The sequence below is a fragment of the Carcharhinus amblyrhynchos genome, chromosome 12 (genome assembly GCF_965287045.1).
Source record: "Carcharhinus amblyrhynchos chromosome 12, sCarAmb.v2.hapA, whole genome shotgun sequence".
Lineage (NCBI taxonomy): Eukaryota > Metazoa > Chordata > Chondrichthyes > Carcharhiniformes > Carcharhinidae > Carcharhinus > Carcharhinus amblyrhynchos.
Genome location: NC_137335.1, coordinates 58,452,188 through 58,467,416, shown reverse-complemented (window position 1 = coordinate 58,467,416; position 15,229 = coordinate 58,452,188). Strand labels below are relative to the sequence as shown.

Below are 15,229 nucleotides of genomic sequence, written 5' to 3'. Positions count from 1 at the left end.
GCAATCCATTTGATGTTTTCTGCAAGCTACCAATAGGCCTCTTTTGCCTTAGGTGGGACACCAAAGATCATTTGTTAATCTCAGAATAAATTAGGACAAACTTGCTTTAATGAGTCCATGTTGAAACAAATGACTCATTATCTATGTTTGATATTGATGACAAATTGCAACATTCCACAACTGGATTACTCAGCTTTAATACATACCTTCAATGCCTGCAGCCAATGACTTATTTTCAACCTGTGGAAAATCGCTCTATAAAAAAAAACTATGCTTTGACTCATTCTTAAATCCTTTTGACAAACCAAAAAGAATTCAGAGAAATCAAGATATATCAAGGGGTTCAGTGTTCTGCAGGAAGAGAATGATATTTGCACTGGAATGTGTAGGCCTGGGGCACTCTCAGTATTGGGCCTTGTATTTCATTTAGTGAGACCTGCAAGCTGTGTACACATTTTGGACACCCCAGATAACTTGCCAACCAGTTTAGCATTGTAATTCAGGTAACTGTGTTGCCAGCAGCAGCTCTCAAGAAATTCCTGGGAGTGGGGAAGGTGATCGAGAGAGAGGTGCAGTGATTGAAGTGGTGAGGGAAATGGGCACTCAAAGTTGGGGTGATTGTGAGGCGGTGGAGGAAGCTAGCCATGGTCTTTGATAGTGCAATGGAGGCAGAAGGAGCACATCTGCTCCTTGTAACTTCAGATTCAGTCGAATAGTTTTGAGCAAACTTATCTCTTTCTATTGTTGTTGGCCTCCAGCACATCCTTTGAAAAAGTGCTGTCCAGGCCACATGTGGCAACATTTTCCAGGGAAACTAGCTTACAACACAGAGAATTGCATCTGCCCCAACATGCTTATGCTATCACTTCATTCGGTCCCATTCCCCGGTTGCTTTCCTGATGGGCCTGTAACTGCTTCTTTTTCAAATATATATCTAATTCTCTTCTGAAAGCTGTGAACAAATCTGCTCCCACCACATTTATTGCAATACATTTCAAGCCATAACAACTCTTGTGTAACAGGAACTCTCTTTAATGCCTGTTTCAGGCATGAGCCCTCGACACCTCTTTTCCTGCCTGTCTTAATACGGTGGCTGGCAGACTTGCAGTAGCACATGTACAAATGCACATCATTCTCTATATTGAACATTTTGGAACCCATTTTACCCTTTGGGTACATGTCAACCAATTTCTAGGTTTCTGTGGGATTTCATCTGAGACAATTACTAGGCATTTTTGTAAAACATAAGTGATGAATTTCTTTCCATATGGATACTCAAGCATTCTCCCAAATGTCTAGAGCAACTCAGAAAGCAGAAATCATAGATACAACAGAGCGAGCTTTCCTCCAATCATCTGCTAAAATTATGGTGGAGAATCAGACGGGCTCCTGAGGAAATTCTCAGCAGGTGTTTTTTTTTAAATCATGCAGACAAAATTTTATGTTACCAGTTGGGTGATACATCATAACCTAAGGTGTTGGAAGTTACTTCATTCTTGTTTACACTGTACAAAGCTGTTCTCTTATAGTTGTTATTGTTCATGAAGAAGCAGAACAGATGGTGTTCATATGAATACTTAGGCATGTAACATCACATCTTAGACTTCTAATTGAAGTTAGTTCAAACATTTGCTTTGTTGCATTCTGGCTCTGATCTGTTACCTCTAGATTTTTTTCTCAGTGCAGTCGTTGTCTGCATTTCATCTGATCCTCCCTGACCTCATTTACTTGAATATCACTTGTTATTTCTCTTATACACAGAAACATTTGTACTTTGCAACAATAAAATCCTGTCATATGAATTTCTTTAGAGGGAAAGTTTGTAAAGCTGATCAGTTTGCCTCAGGGAAATAAAAATGAGTGTTTATTTTTGAGCTTGTATTAGAACAGTTGTTGACTGTGACCTCTGAACATTGGTTCAGAGAAATGACTGTGGCATTAGATTGATCTTCCTATCCATTGTGTCTGTGTATTATTCAGCTTCGATGTACAAAGTGCTAAAAATAACTGTGGAGATCCATTCCTAAATATTAATTTATCCATCCAGGATGCTTATCCACCTTCTCCTCTCCTTTCTGACTTGACACGGGTATGGAAACCAGGGTGTAGCGTCAGAAGGGATGAATAAAGTACTCAAAGAATTGGGAGAGACACAGAGTACTAAAGTGAGAACTAGTAGCTAAGAGAGTATGAGTCTAAATTAGGTTTACACTCTATTTATGTAAATACACCAAGTGTGTTAAATAAGGTTGGTGATCTACTGATGAAGGTAACCACGTGGGAATATGATGACTTGGTGGTAACAGAGACTGGGTTCAAAAAAGGGCAGAGCTGGAGATTAAATATTTCTGAAAACAAGGTGTTCAGAAAAGATAGTGAAGGAAAGAAAGGATTAGGGGCAGCAGTACTGATTAAGGAGAATATTATAGTTCTGGGGGTAGGAGAATGTTCTGAGGGGCCACAACAGAATATATTTGGTTAGAGTTCAGAAACAATAGAGATACTATTACAATATTGTCTGCATTTTACAGGCTATCAATTAATGTGAAGAAAGATGAAAAAAAACTAAATAGTATTTTAATGGAAGACTTATCCTAATGTAGACAGGGCTAGGAATAGCATAAAAGCAGAGAGAGAAAAGAGTTTCTAAAATTTACTATTTAAGAGAATTGTCTTGATTATTATGTCTCAACATGGAAGGCAGCGTTGCTGGATTTGGCTTTAGGGAAATCAGGTGGATCAAGTGTCAGAACATTTAAGAACATAAGAACATAAGAAATAGGAGCAGGAGTAGGCCATCCAGCCCTTCGAGCCTGCCCCACCATTCAATAAGATCATGGCTGATCTGTCGCTGCTCAGTTCCACATTCCCGCCCTCTCCCCATAACCCTTAATCCCCTCTCCTATCAAAAACCCATCAACCCGCGTCTTAAAAATATTTAGCGAGGCAGCCTCCACCACTTCAACGGGCAGAGAATTCCAGAGATTCACCACCCTTTGAGTGAAGAAGTTCCTCCTCAACTCCGTTCTAAACCGCCCCCCTTTTATCTTGAGGCTGTGCCCCCTAGTCCTACTGTCTTTTTTGAGCGGGAAGAGTCTTTCCACCTCTATCCTATCCATCCCATTCATCATCTTATACGTCTCAATGAGATCTCCCCTCATTCTTCTAAACTCTAATGAGTACAAGCCCAGTTTATTCAGCCTCTCCTCATAGCTCAACCCCCTCAACTCCGGTATCAGCCTGGTAAACCTCCTCTGCACTCCCTCCAAGGCCAAAATATCTTTGCGCAGGTGCGGCGCCCAAAACTGCACATTTAAATGATCATTGTATCATAAGGTTTAGGTAAGGACAAGGAGCAATCTAGAGTAAAAGAAAAATAATTGGAGGAGGGCCAATTTCACTGGGGTGAGAATGGATCTGTCCCTGGTAAATTGGAATCAAAGACTGGCAGGCAGAAGCACAACAAAACAGAATTTTGTGCCTTTAAAGAGGAGATTGTTCGGGTACAGTTGAAAAACAGTTCCAGACAGGGAAAAGATAGGGCCACCGAAGCCTAACCCAAGGGGGAGGCAGTGGCATAGTGGTGTTACGATTGGACTAATAATCCAGAACCCCAGGGTATTGCTCCAGGTGCCCAGGTTCAAATCCCACCGCAGCAGATGAGGGAATTTGAATTCAGTAAAAAGTCTAGAATTAGAAGTCTTCGGCTGCACGGTAGGAGTGGCGAACCGGCTGAGGAGAGCTCGGAATGTCCGCTGCCCAGTCACTCATTCCCAGGTGGAGAATCATTAAAACAGTAAAACCATGTCTGAAAGAAAAGCTGTAATTAAAAATGCTGACATGTCTGAAGACATGCAGCAGGAAGCTGTGGAATATGCTACCCAAGCACTAGAGAAATACAACATTGAAAAAGACATAGCAGCTTACATCAAAAAGGAATTTGACAAAAAGTACAATCCCACATGGCACTGTATTGTGGATAGAAACTTTGCCAGCTATGTGACTCATGAAACAAAACAATTCATCTATTTCTACCTGGGCCAGGTGGCCATCCTCTTTTTTAAATCTGACTGAAGAGGATGAGCAATTGGGTTTCAAATGCAGTTGATCCAAGTAAAAGGCTACTTTAAATAAAAAGTAATTTCTGTTTTGACCAACATACAAAAGGGAAACATGAGGAAGAATGTGTCCAGTGTAATTTCCAACATGGTGAATCCAAATTTTCAAGCTGTTTTCTTTCCTCTTCTTCCCACCCCACCAAGTCCTCCTACAAATGGTCACATTTTCTGGTGATTTGTATTTATTTTCTGTCTTAATTTCCAATTCAATAAACAAGTTTTGATACCAAAAAAAAGACAATTGATGACCATGAAACCCTTGTTGATTATTATAAAAACTCATCTTGGTCCACTAATAGTCCTTAGTGAAGGAAATCTGCCCTCCTTAAATGGTTGGCCTACATGTGACTCCAGATCCACATCAATGTGGTTGACTCTGAAATGGCCTAGTAACCCGTTCAGTTGTACCAAATTGCTAAAAAGTTTGGAAGGAATGAAATTGGACAGATCACCTAGCATTGACCTCGGCACCAGAAATGACAATGGCAAACTCAGCACTGTCAACTCTGCAAAGTCCACCTGACTAACATCTGGGGGTACGTATGTCCAGTACACAAAAAGCAGGACAAATCAAACATGGCTATTTACTGCCCCATGAGTCTACTCTGGACCATCAGTAATGTGATGGAAGAAGTTACCAATAGTACTATCAAGCAGCACTTGCTTAGCAAATAATCTCCTCACCAATGCTCAGTTTGGGTTCCACCAGGACCACTCTAGGCCTCAATACAGCCTTGGTTCAAACATGCACTAAAGAACTACACTCCAGAGGTCATACAGGAGTGATTGTACTTGACAGGAAGCCAGCATTTAACCAAGAGTCGCATCAAAAGAGCCCTAGCAAAACTGGAGTCAATGGGAAAACGCTCTGCTGTTTGAGCTGTATATGGCATGAAGAAAGGTGGTTGTGGTTGCCACAGGTCAAGCATCTCAGTTCCAAAACATCACTGCAGTCATTCCTCAGAGTCGTGTCCTATGCCTGACCATAATTAGGTGCTTCATCAATGACCTTCCTTCCATCCATTCACCTGAAACTGAACCAAACCATCCATATAGATACTGTGGCTACAAGAACAGATTAGAGGCTAGGAATCCTGCAATGAGTAACTCACCTTCTGACTCCCTAAAGCCTGACACAATCTACACATCACAAGTCAGGAGTGTGATGGAATACTCTCCATTGTCTGGATGCAGCTCTGACAGCACTCAAGAAGCTTGACATCATCCAGAGCAAAGCAGCCCACTTGTTTGGCACCCTATCCACAAACATTCATTTCCTCCAAACTGACACACAGTGGCAGCAGTGTGTACTATCTTCAACTTGTACTGCAGAAATTCACTAAGGCTCCTTCGACAGCATCTTCCAAATACACAACCTCTACCATCTGGAAGAATAAGGGCAGCAGACACATGGAATAACATTATTGGGCAGCTGCTCTCCAAGCCACTCATTATCATGGAACATAGGACACTACAGCACAAACAGGGCCTTCGGCCCACAAGTTGCACGGATCGTATCCATATCTACCAGGCCATAGAACTATCTATAACTCCCAATCCCATTCAATCCCATGTACTCATCCAGAAATCTTTTAAAAGACCCCAGCGAGTTTGTCTCTACCATCACCGATGGCAGCCGATTCCACTCACTCACCACCCTCTGAGTGAAAAACTTACCGCTGACATCTCCTCTGTACCTGCTCCCCAGCACCTTAAACCTGTATCCTCTCATAGCGACCATTTCAGCCCTGGGAAATAGCCTCCGAGAATCCACCCTATCTATCCCTCTCAACATTTTATAAACCTCTATCAGGTTGCCTCTCAACCTTCGTCTCTCCAGGGAGAAGAGACCTAGCTCCCTCAACCTATCTTCATAAGGCATGCCTCCCAATCCAGGCAACATCCTTGTAATTCTCCTCTGCACCCTCCCTATAGCTTCCACATCCTTCCTGTAGTGAGGCGACCAGAACTGCGCACAGTACTCTAAGTAAGGTCTGACAAGTGTCTTATAAAGTTGTAGCATTACCTCCCAACTCCTAAACTCAATCCCTCGATTAATGAAGGCAAACTTATCCTGACTTGGCAATATATTACCGTTCCTTCACTGGGTCAAAATCCTGGAACTTCCTTCCCAACACCACTGTGGTTGTACCTGCACTACATGTACTAGTTGGTTAAAGGAGGCAGCTCATCACCATCTTCTCAAGGGCAATTAGGGCTGGGCAATAAATATTGAGAAGCTCACACACCATGAATGTATGAAAAAAACAAAGAGAAAGTATGATGAAATAGATAAAGGATGCATTTGAAAAGTGTCTCAGTGGAAACATGACTGAATATAGAAAGCTCAGAGGAGAAGTGAAATAAGAAAAAAAGAAGCAAACCGAGAGAATCTCGGAATTGAATCTCTGGTGAATCTCTGGAATTCTCTGCCCGTTGAAGTGGTGGAGGCTCCCTCGCTAAATATTTTTAAGACACGGGTTGATGGGTTTTTGATAAGAGAGGGGATTAAGGGTTATGGGGAGAGGGCGGGAATGTGGAACTGAGCCAAGACAGATCAGCCATGATCTTATTGAATGGCAGGACAGGCTCGAAGGGCTAGATGGCCTACTCGTGCTCCTATTTCTTATGTTCTTATAGAATAAGAAGAAACCAGTAGCTAACATAATAGGGAATCCAAAAGTCTTCTATAGACATACAAACAGTAAAAGAATGTTAAATGGAGAGCTGGGGCCAATTATACCAAAAGGAGGATGAATGCATTGAGGCACAGGATATGGTTGAGTTGCTAAATCAGCATCTATCTTTACCAAGGAAGAAGATGCTGCCAAAATCCTGGTGTAACTGGATGGGCAAAAATTAATGAAGAACAGGTATTAAAAAATCAATCTATGCTCAGAGCTGATAAGTTACCAGGACCAGATGAGTTCAATCTCAGGATGCTGAGTGATGTCAAGGCGGGAATTGTGGAGACACTAACTATTCATTTCCAATCCCTTTTAGGTACAGGCTGGTGTCAGGGGACTTGGAAGTTGCAGATATTCAAGAAAGGATCTGAGGATAATATCAACAACTACAGGCTAGGCAGCTTAACCTCAGTGGTGGAAAAACATGGAAATGATAATTAGGGACAGAGATTTCGGTCACTTGGAGAAGTATGGGGTAATTAAGGAAAGCCAATGTGGATAAGTTAAAGTCAAATTGTGTTTCACTAAGCCAGTAGAGTTTTTTTTGATGAGTTATCAGAGAGGGTTGATGAAGTAATGTGGATGAGGTTATGCACATGGGGATTTTACAGCCTCACTCGAGCGAGACCAAAAATTCCTGTCTGAAGTTAACAGACATTTCCGCTGTCCACCCCTTGCCCGCTCCGATTCCATGGCAGGCGAAGCAGTAGAATTCTGGCAATGGACTTCCAAAAGAAATTTGATGGAAGTGACACAAATAGGCCTGCTTGAAAAGTTGAAGTTCGCTGGAATACAAGAGTCAGCGCAACATGGATACAGTGGCAGGAATCAGAGTGACTGTGAAAGGCTGCTTTCCAGACTGGAGTGTAGTGTACAATGTGGTTCACTCGGGGTCAGTGCTAGGACTCTACTTCCCTTGATTTTAACAGCCTTGGCTTGGTATGGAGGACAGAATTTTAATTTGTAGATGAGACAAAGTTGAGAAGCGTTGTGAACTGTGAAGAGGATATTGGTAGTCTTCAAGAGGGCATAGACTGGCTAATGAAATGGGCACACTCGTGGCAGATTAAATTTAGTGCAGAGAAGTTTGAAATGATATATTCTGGGAGGAAGAACTAGGAGAGGCATTAAAGGGTATAATTCTAAGTGAGGTGCAGGAACAGAGATATGAGTGCACAAATTGTTGAAGGCAGCAGGGCAAAGTGGAAAAGGCATACTGTTTCCTGGGTTTTGCAATTAAAGACAAAAAAATGGATCTTGCGAAGATTCTTTATAAATCTCTAATTTAGCCTCAACTGGAGTCATGTGTCCATTCTTGGTACCACTCTTTAGGAATGATGCAAAGGATTTACAAGAAAGATTGCAGGAGTGTGGGATATCAGTTACATGATAGATCGGAGAAACTGGGATTGTTCCCCGTTGAGACAAGAAGGTTGAAAGGAGAATATTTTAGAAGGATCTATTCAGAGCCCATAAAAGGAACAATTTTTACAGATCTACCATAGAAAGCATCCCTTCCGGATATATCACAACTTGGTACAGCTCTTGCTATGATCAAGACTGCAAGAAACTACAAAGGGTTGTGAATGTAGCCCAGTCCATCACATAAACCAGCCTCTCATCCATTGATTTTCCAAGGCAGCAGAAAGTGTAGCCTGAATCAGTCAGCATAATCAAGGATCCCACACATCCCAGGCATACTCTCTTCCACCTTCTCCTGTCAGGAAAAAGACACAAAAGTCTGAGAACACAAACCAACTGACTCAAGAACAGCTCCTTATCTGCTGCCATCAGACTTTTGAATGGACCTACCATATATTAAGTTGATCTTTCTCTACACCCTAGCTATGACTGTACCACTACATTCTGCACCTTCTCCTTCTCCCCTATGTACTCTATGAACATTATGTTTTGTCTGTATAGCGCACAAGGAACAATACTTTTACTGTATATCAATCAAGTCATTGGAGGATGGACCAAGAACCAAAGGACACCAACTTAAAGGTGATTGGCAACATGAAGAGAAACCTCTTCATGCATTGAATGGTTAAGATTTGGAATGTGCGGCCTGAGAGTGTGGTGGAGGCAGATTCATCTCTGGCTTGAAAAGGAAATTAAATAAGCACCTGAAGGGAAAATATAATTGCAGAGTTATGAGAAAGTGCAGGGGTATGGGACAAACTAAATTGCCTTTAAAAGCAATCAATAAGGACACGATGAGCTGAATGGTCTCTTTCTCCGCTGTAACCATTCTCTGGGAGGAAAATAATCCAGGCTGGAGATTCTGCGGGAACCCTGCTTTGCCACATTTGGAGAAAGTCAACCTTACTTACAGTCAGACAGTATGATGGCCAGCTGCAGGTCTTCTCCAGGATCAAGGACTGGGGTAAAGAAATTCCCTGCCCCACAGTTGCAGGCCAGAATGCCTCATTGCCATCAGTGCCACTGATGGTAGCTGCCAGCAAGGTAACTCACAAATAGTGCAATATCAGTGAGGGACCTGGATTAAAGGTGAATATGAGCAGGATGGGGGTCTCAAGGAGAGTGGGAAAGAGAGAGGGAATTCTGACGAAAGTGCTGGAGGGTGGCTCTCAATGACCAGTCCACTTGCCAATGCTGTTCCCTCAATCAGACACTGAATGCCTGGAAGTGTGGATCACCCCCTCCTCCCCCTCCCCCACTCTCCCCACCACCATCCGACACCCCTACCGTGGTGCTCAAAAACAAAAATGCCAGGCTGTTCTGCCTGCTGCTGGTTCAATCCCAACAACACCTGGATGAGACCCTTAAGTGGGCATTAATTGCCCACTTAAAGACCTCAGTTTGTGTCTGGTTGGGAAGGTTGTCCTTGAGTCTTCCCGGGAAGGTTGTCCTTGAGTCTTCCCGGGAAGACTCAAGGCCAAAAGCAAGAAGGCGGCCGGGATCCTAGCCAGCGCTGTGATGCCCAAATAAATGGCCCTGCTTCCAAACATCTGGGGCATCAAATTCTAACCTACGATTGTATGATTCTTATTCATTTTGCAATTTCTGAGTTGTTTCCTTCAATTCTACTTCCCCATCTGGTTTGGAATCACTTGCAAATTTAACTGATTTGCATTTGAGTTTGTAAATTGGCATCATCAATGTAAATTAGGAACAGTGGGACTGGCAACAATGAGTCCTTTGCCACCTTTTTCAGAAGTTACCCTCATTCCAACATTACTCATCTAATAAATATTCGGAATTATTTGTTGGGTGCAAGTACAGGGAGGGTGATTGATCACTCAGTATCTAGTTGACAGATGTTTCAGTGAAATTATCTCATCCACTCAAAACTTAAGCATCTTTTTACGAAGCTGCTGAAACCGTGGGAGAAGTATGAATGGGAATATAACTGGGGTTTATCAGAGGTTGGCTGACAATCATATCACTATGAGCATTACCAAAACCAAATCAAACATATTAGCCTTTATCAGGGACTCTCTGGGAAAGGTGCTTGGCAAACAACAGAAAAAACTTAATCCTGGAGAAAGCTAACGGTCGGATGCTTAAGTAAGCTTAGGCAACACACTGACCACTAAGGATCACATTACAAACGGACAGGCCAGACGGCAAGTTTGCATTCTTGTAAGCAAGGCAGATCCTTCTTTATACAGAGCTTAAATTATAATGCAAATGTACCATTTATGCTTTGCTTTGGATAATGGTGGTTTTATCTATCATCATAGTCAGCTGCTGCACATATAAATCCAAACAACTAGATTACATTAGTTTACAATCCTGGAACCTCAAAGCAAACAATATTTTCCAAACTCAAAAATCTTCCACTATCATATCTTCTGCCATTTGAGGAAGGATGTACTTGCTATAGAGGAAGTACAGCAAAGGTTTACCAGGCTGATTGCTGGGATGGGCTGATTGCAGGTTTGTCATATGAGGAGAGACTAAGTTGGTTAGGATTGTATTCATTGGAGTTTAGAAGAGTGAGAGGAGATCTCATAGAAACTTATAAAATTCTAACAGGTTTAGACAGGGTCAATTCAGAAAGTATGTTCCCAATAGTGTGGACACCCAGAACTAAAGGTCATAGTTTGTGGATAAGAGGTAAACCTTCTAGAACGGAGGTGAGGAGTAATTTCTTTACCCAGAGAGTGATGAATCTGTGGAATTCACTACCACAGAAAGTAGTTGAGGCCAAAACATTTTGTGAATTCAAGAAAAAATTAGATATAGCTTTTGGGACTAAAGGGATCAAGGGATTTGGGGGAAGGTGGGATCAGGATATTGAATTTGACAATCAGCCATGATCAAAACGAATGGCAGAGCAGACTGGAAGGGCCGAATGACCTACTCCTGCTTCTATTTTCCATGTTTCTATTATGATGTGGAAATGCCAGAGTTGGACTGGGGTGGGCATAGTAAGAAGTCTCACAACACCAGGTTAAAATCCAACAGGCACTCACTGATGAAGGACCAGTGCTCTGAAAACTCGTGATTCCAAATAAACCTGTTGGACTTTAACCTGGTGTTTGAGAGACCTCTTACTGTTTCTATTATAACATAGATTTCCAACCAGATTGAATCCCATTTTTCCAAATAGAAGATGTCAATCAGTGAGGTCATTCGCAGAAGTAATCTTAAAGTGAGAACAGATAATATATGGTTTATTACATGTTCTTGTGCAATTGGCAAACACACTCATAAATTAGAAACAAAAGATTAAATATTCTAAAATGTATGATAAAGTGGCAGCCACAGAATTAAAAATGTTACATTACTGAAATGTTAATTGGTGTTGAATCTGTGTTGTGCCTTCTATGGTTTTATCTTTGGCAAAACCCACTGTAAGCAAAATTTTCAGTTTAACTGGAATACCTTCTCTAGGCCTCTTCTCTTCGGCAGTTGCTCCGGACATATTCACACAAGTGTTTGGGTCTGGAATGCACTACCTGGAAATCCGGTAGAAGCAGCTTCAATTGAGGTATTCAAGAGGGCATTAGATAATTACTTAAATCAAAACAAAATGTGCAGAGGTATGGGGGAAGGCAGGGATATGGCACAAAGTCATAATGCTCATTTGGAGAACTGGTGCAGACATGATGGACCAGATGACCTACTTCTGCACTGTAATAAAGCTACGATTCTGTATGCAGGGACAGCAAACTCACTACAGAGAATGCATGGCGGAATATGCAGCCTGGACCAATCAAAGCGGCATTTGAGGAATGATGTCAATGGAATACATGATGAGCTGTTCAGGCTGAATGATTCAGCAGTACAGGTGGCCCAATGACCATCAGCAGTGCCAACCAGGCAGTCTGAGAATGTAACCGAAGAGAATAAAGATGTCATACCGCTCACAACTCCATTATCATCTTCGGTTTCCTCTGCCCCTGACAGATGGGGTATCTGTGCAGCAGAGCCTGATGATGAAGGCTGCTCATGCAATGCTGCAGCTATAGCGGTGCTAGGAGAAGGCCCAGTGTGTCTTTCCATGTTGATGACAATTGCCACATGCATTGCAGCCTGAAGGTGAGAGAAATGAGCAGGTTACCTCCACCTTCTCTGAGGCATTGCATAGAGGTGTCTGAGAAGGTGCTCCACTGAGTGGACTGCTGTGGTCTTATGTTGATGTGCATTGTTGCCTTTTTATTCTAACTGTATAGAGTAAATAAATGCACTTAATGTTAAATGGATATAGAAGGTTCTACTTTATGCAAACATTCAGACAAAAGAATAGCTACTCACCAGGGATAGTGAGGACTCCAGGTGGTGGTCCTGCTGTCTCCCACTCTCTGATAAGATTCCAGCATCTTTAAGCATAATAATCTTTCCTTGTGTTAGTGCAAGCTTGAACCATTTATGTGCATCTGCTATGTCCCCCAGGAGTATTATAGCTGAATCTTTGCTCAGTCAAATGATCCTTCATTTTAGTGGCTTTTTGAAAAGAGTTCTTTTTGACAGCCCAGGCAAAAACACGTTCATGTTCTGCCAGGTCACCTTGCAGAGCAAAAGACTCCCCTTCTGCATCCCTTGCCCTATTTCTCCCAGGTCCCATGGGTTGTCTTTCTCCAATGAGATCAATTCTTCTTCTGTTTCGCATCTTCATGGGTTACTTTGTTGAGCAATTTCATGAAAGGTGCAACAGACCATTTGATTGTGGGTGTGTATTGCAGACCCCTACCTAACTGTTCCAGGCAGCAAAGATACTTCTTCAGGAGATTGGTGGACTCCCCAGTGAGCAGATGACTCTCACTGTAATGCCTCTTTACCTCTGTTTGTGTCACTCATCTAGGTTTGAGGAGCTATCACATCTTCTCAAAGGATCTATTCACAGACTTGGGTGGATAGGATGGTGGGGAAGTTGTTGGGATTGAATAGCTGTGGAAGGCTGGACTGATGGAGAATGAAAGTGTGATGGAAGCTACCAATTGCCAGGAAAACATGTATGCACAAGAAGGAAATTTCTCTTATGGTTGCATGTCAGTTGGACATTCAGGGAGTGGTAGGCCTGTTAATAAACCTTTCTGATTGATTGATCACTAGCGCCTATATGGCAACAGGGTACAGTCAATGATACCCTGCACTTGAGGGAATCTGGTGATGGTGGTGAAACCCAATTCCCTCTGAGCTTGCAATGTCCCAACAGTTGTGAATCTGATATAGTGTTGAGCCTTGGTGAAGAGGGAAACTGTCACCTGGGTGACAGCAGTGTGCAGCCTCCTATGAGAGGTCCACATCTCAACCTTGATGAGATTTAGCTACAAAGAAATTCAAGACCACAGCTACTTTGACTGCTACTGGCGTATGGTAATGACTGACAAGAGGTGAGAAGGGCACAGAAACCTATGACCAATTGCAGAGGAAGTTACAATCTCCACTGGCACTGGGAAATATCTAGGCCACTTTGCCTCTGCCTCTATATTCTGTGGTCAGGGTTGTAAATCCTTTCCCTTCATGCCCCTTGTCCCTCACTGTGTCTTCCTGATGCCTGGCATTCTGTTCTTCTTCTTCTGACCTTGATTTATGAAGATACAGCACCTATTTCCAGCCCAAGAGAGATCCACACAGCTTTGATTGATACTCTGATGCTAATGCAAAGTCAGGAGGGTGACAATCTCTTGAACTGCCAAAGTTCTTCAACTCCTCTCCTGTCCTGTGATATGCCTCTTTTACTTTTTCCCCAAAAGGGTAAACCCTTTCATCTATGAGCTGCCATGACAGTGATCCTGATAAAGATTTCCGAACTCCTAATGAATCCCTGATTTGGTGTGGGTCTGCCTCCAGGAAAATGCAGGAATTTTCTCCAGGTAGGCCTTTAATGAGCCTTTAACAAGATTCATTGCCCTGTAACGCAGGTGAATTCAGAGGCAGTGAGGCAATCTCCTCTGCTGACAGAAATATAATTGACTCTGGAAATGGAGGACTGGCTGGATGTCTGGTTGCATGTGGTGCTACTATTTTTATTTGAATTGATTTGATTTATTATTGTCACATGTATTAGTATACAGTGAAAAGTATTGTTTATTGCGTGCTATACAGACAAAGCATATTGTACATAGGGAAGAAAAGGAGAGAGTGCAGAATGTAGTGTTACAGTCATAGATAGAGTGTAGAGAAAGATCAACTTAATGTGAGGTAGGTCTATTCGAAAGTCTGAAGGCAGCAGGGGAGAAGCTGTTCTTGAGTTGGTTGGTATGTGATCTCAGACTTCTATATCTTTTTCCCGACAGAAGAAGGTGGAAGAGAGAATTTCTGAGGTGCATGGGGTCCTTAATCATGCTGACTGCTTTGCTGAGGCAGTGGGAAGTGTAGACAGAGTCAATGGATGGGAGGCTGGTTTGCATGATGGATTTGGCTACATTCACAAACTTTTGTAGTTTCTTGCGGTCTTGGGCAGAGCAGGAGCCATACCAAGCCATACCAAGCCATGACACAACCAGAAAGAATGCTTTTTATGATGTATCTGCAAAAGTTGGTGAGAGTCGTAGCTGACATGCCAAATTTCCTTAGTCTTCTGAGGAAGGAAAGGCGTTGGTGGGCTTTCTTAACTTTAATGTCAGCATGGGGGAACCAGGACAGGCTCTCGACCCTTTCTACTTTGCCCTCAAATTCTATCTTTTACTCTCATTCTATTCTTCTAAAACTTCATTTTAACTCTTTTAAGCTTTCTAACAAAGCTGTGCCCAGCATAATATTTTTTATGACTGGATGTCTGCTTTGTCACAAACCTGCCTAATATTATCTTTGAGGGTGTCTCACTGGTTCATGGCAGCATATCATTTTGTTTATGGGAATGGTTTGCAAAATCACATGGAAATCCTGGTGAGAAAGTAACCAGCCCAATTATAGTATAACATTCCTCCAGATCATCTATATAAATGGTAAATAGCTGAGGCCCCAGCACCGACCCCTGAGGCACTCCACTAGTCACCATCCGCCAAT

The 15,229-nt window shown here is 42.4% G+C and overlaps 1 pseudogene; it reads left to right on the top strand.

Annotated features, from left to right (window-relative positions):
- The first annotated feature begins 3,755 nt into the window (after positions 1 to 3,755).
- LOC145350610 (dynein light chain 2, cytoplasmic pseudogene) lies at positions 3,756 to 4,113 on the top strand (annotated as a pseudogene).
- Positions 4,114 to 15,229: the final 11,116 nt, after the last annotated feature.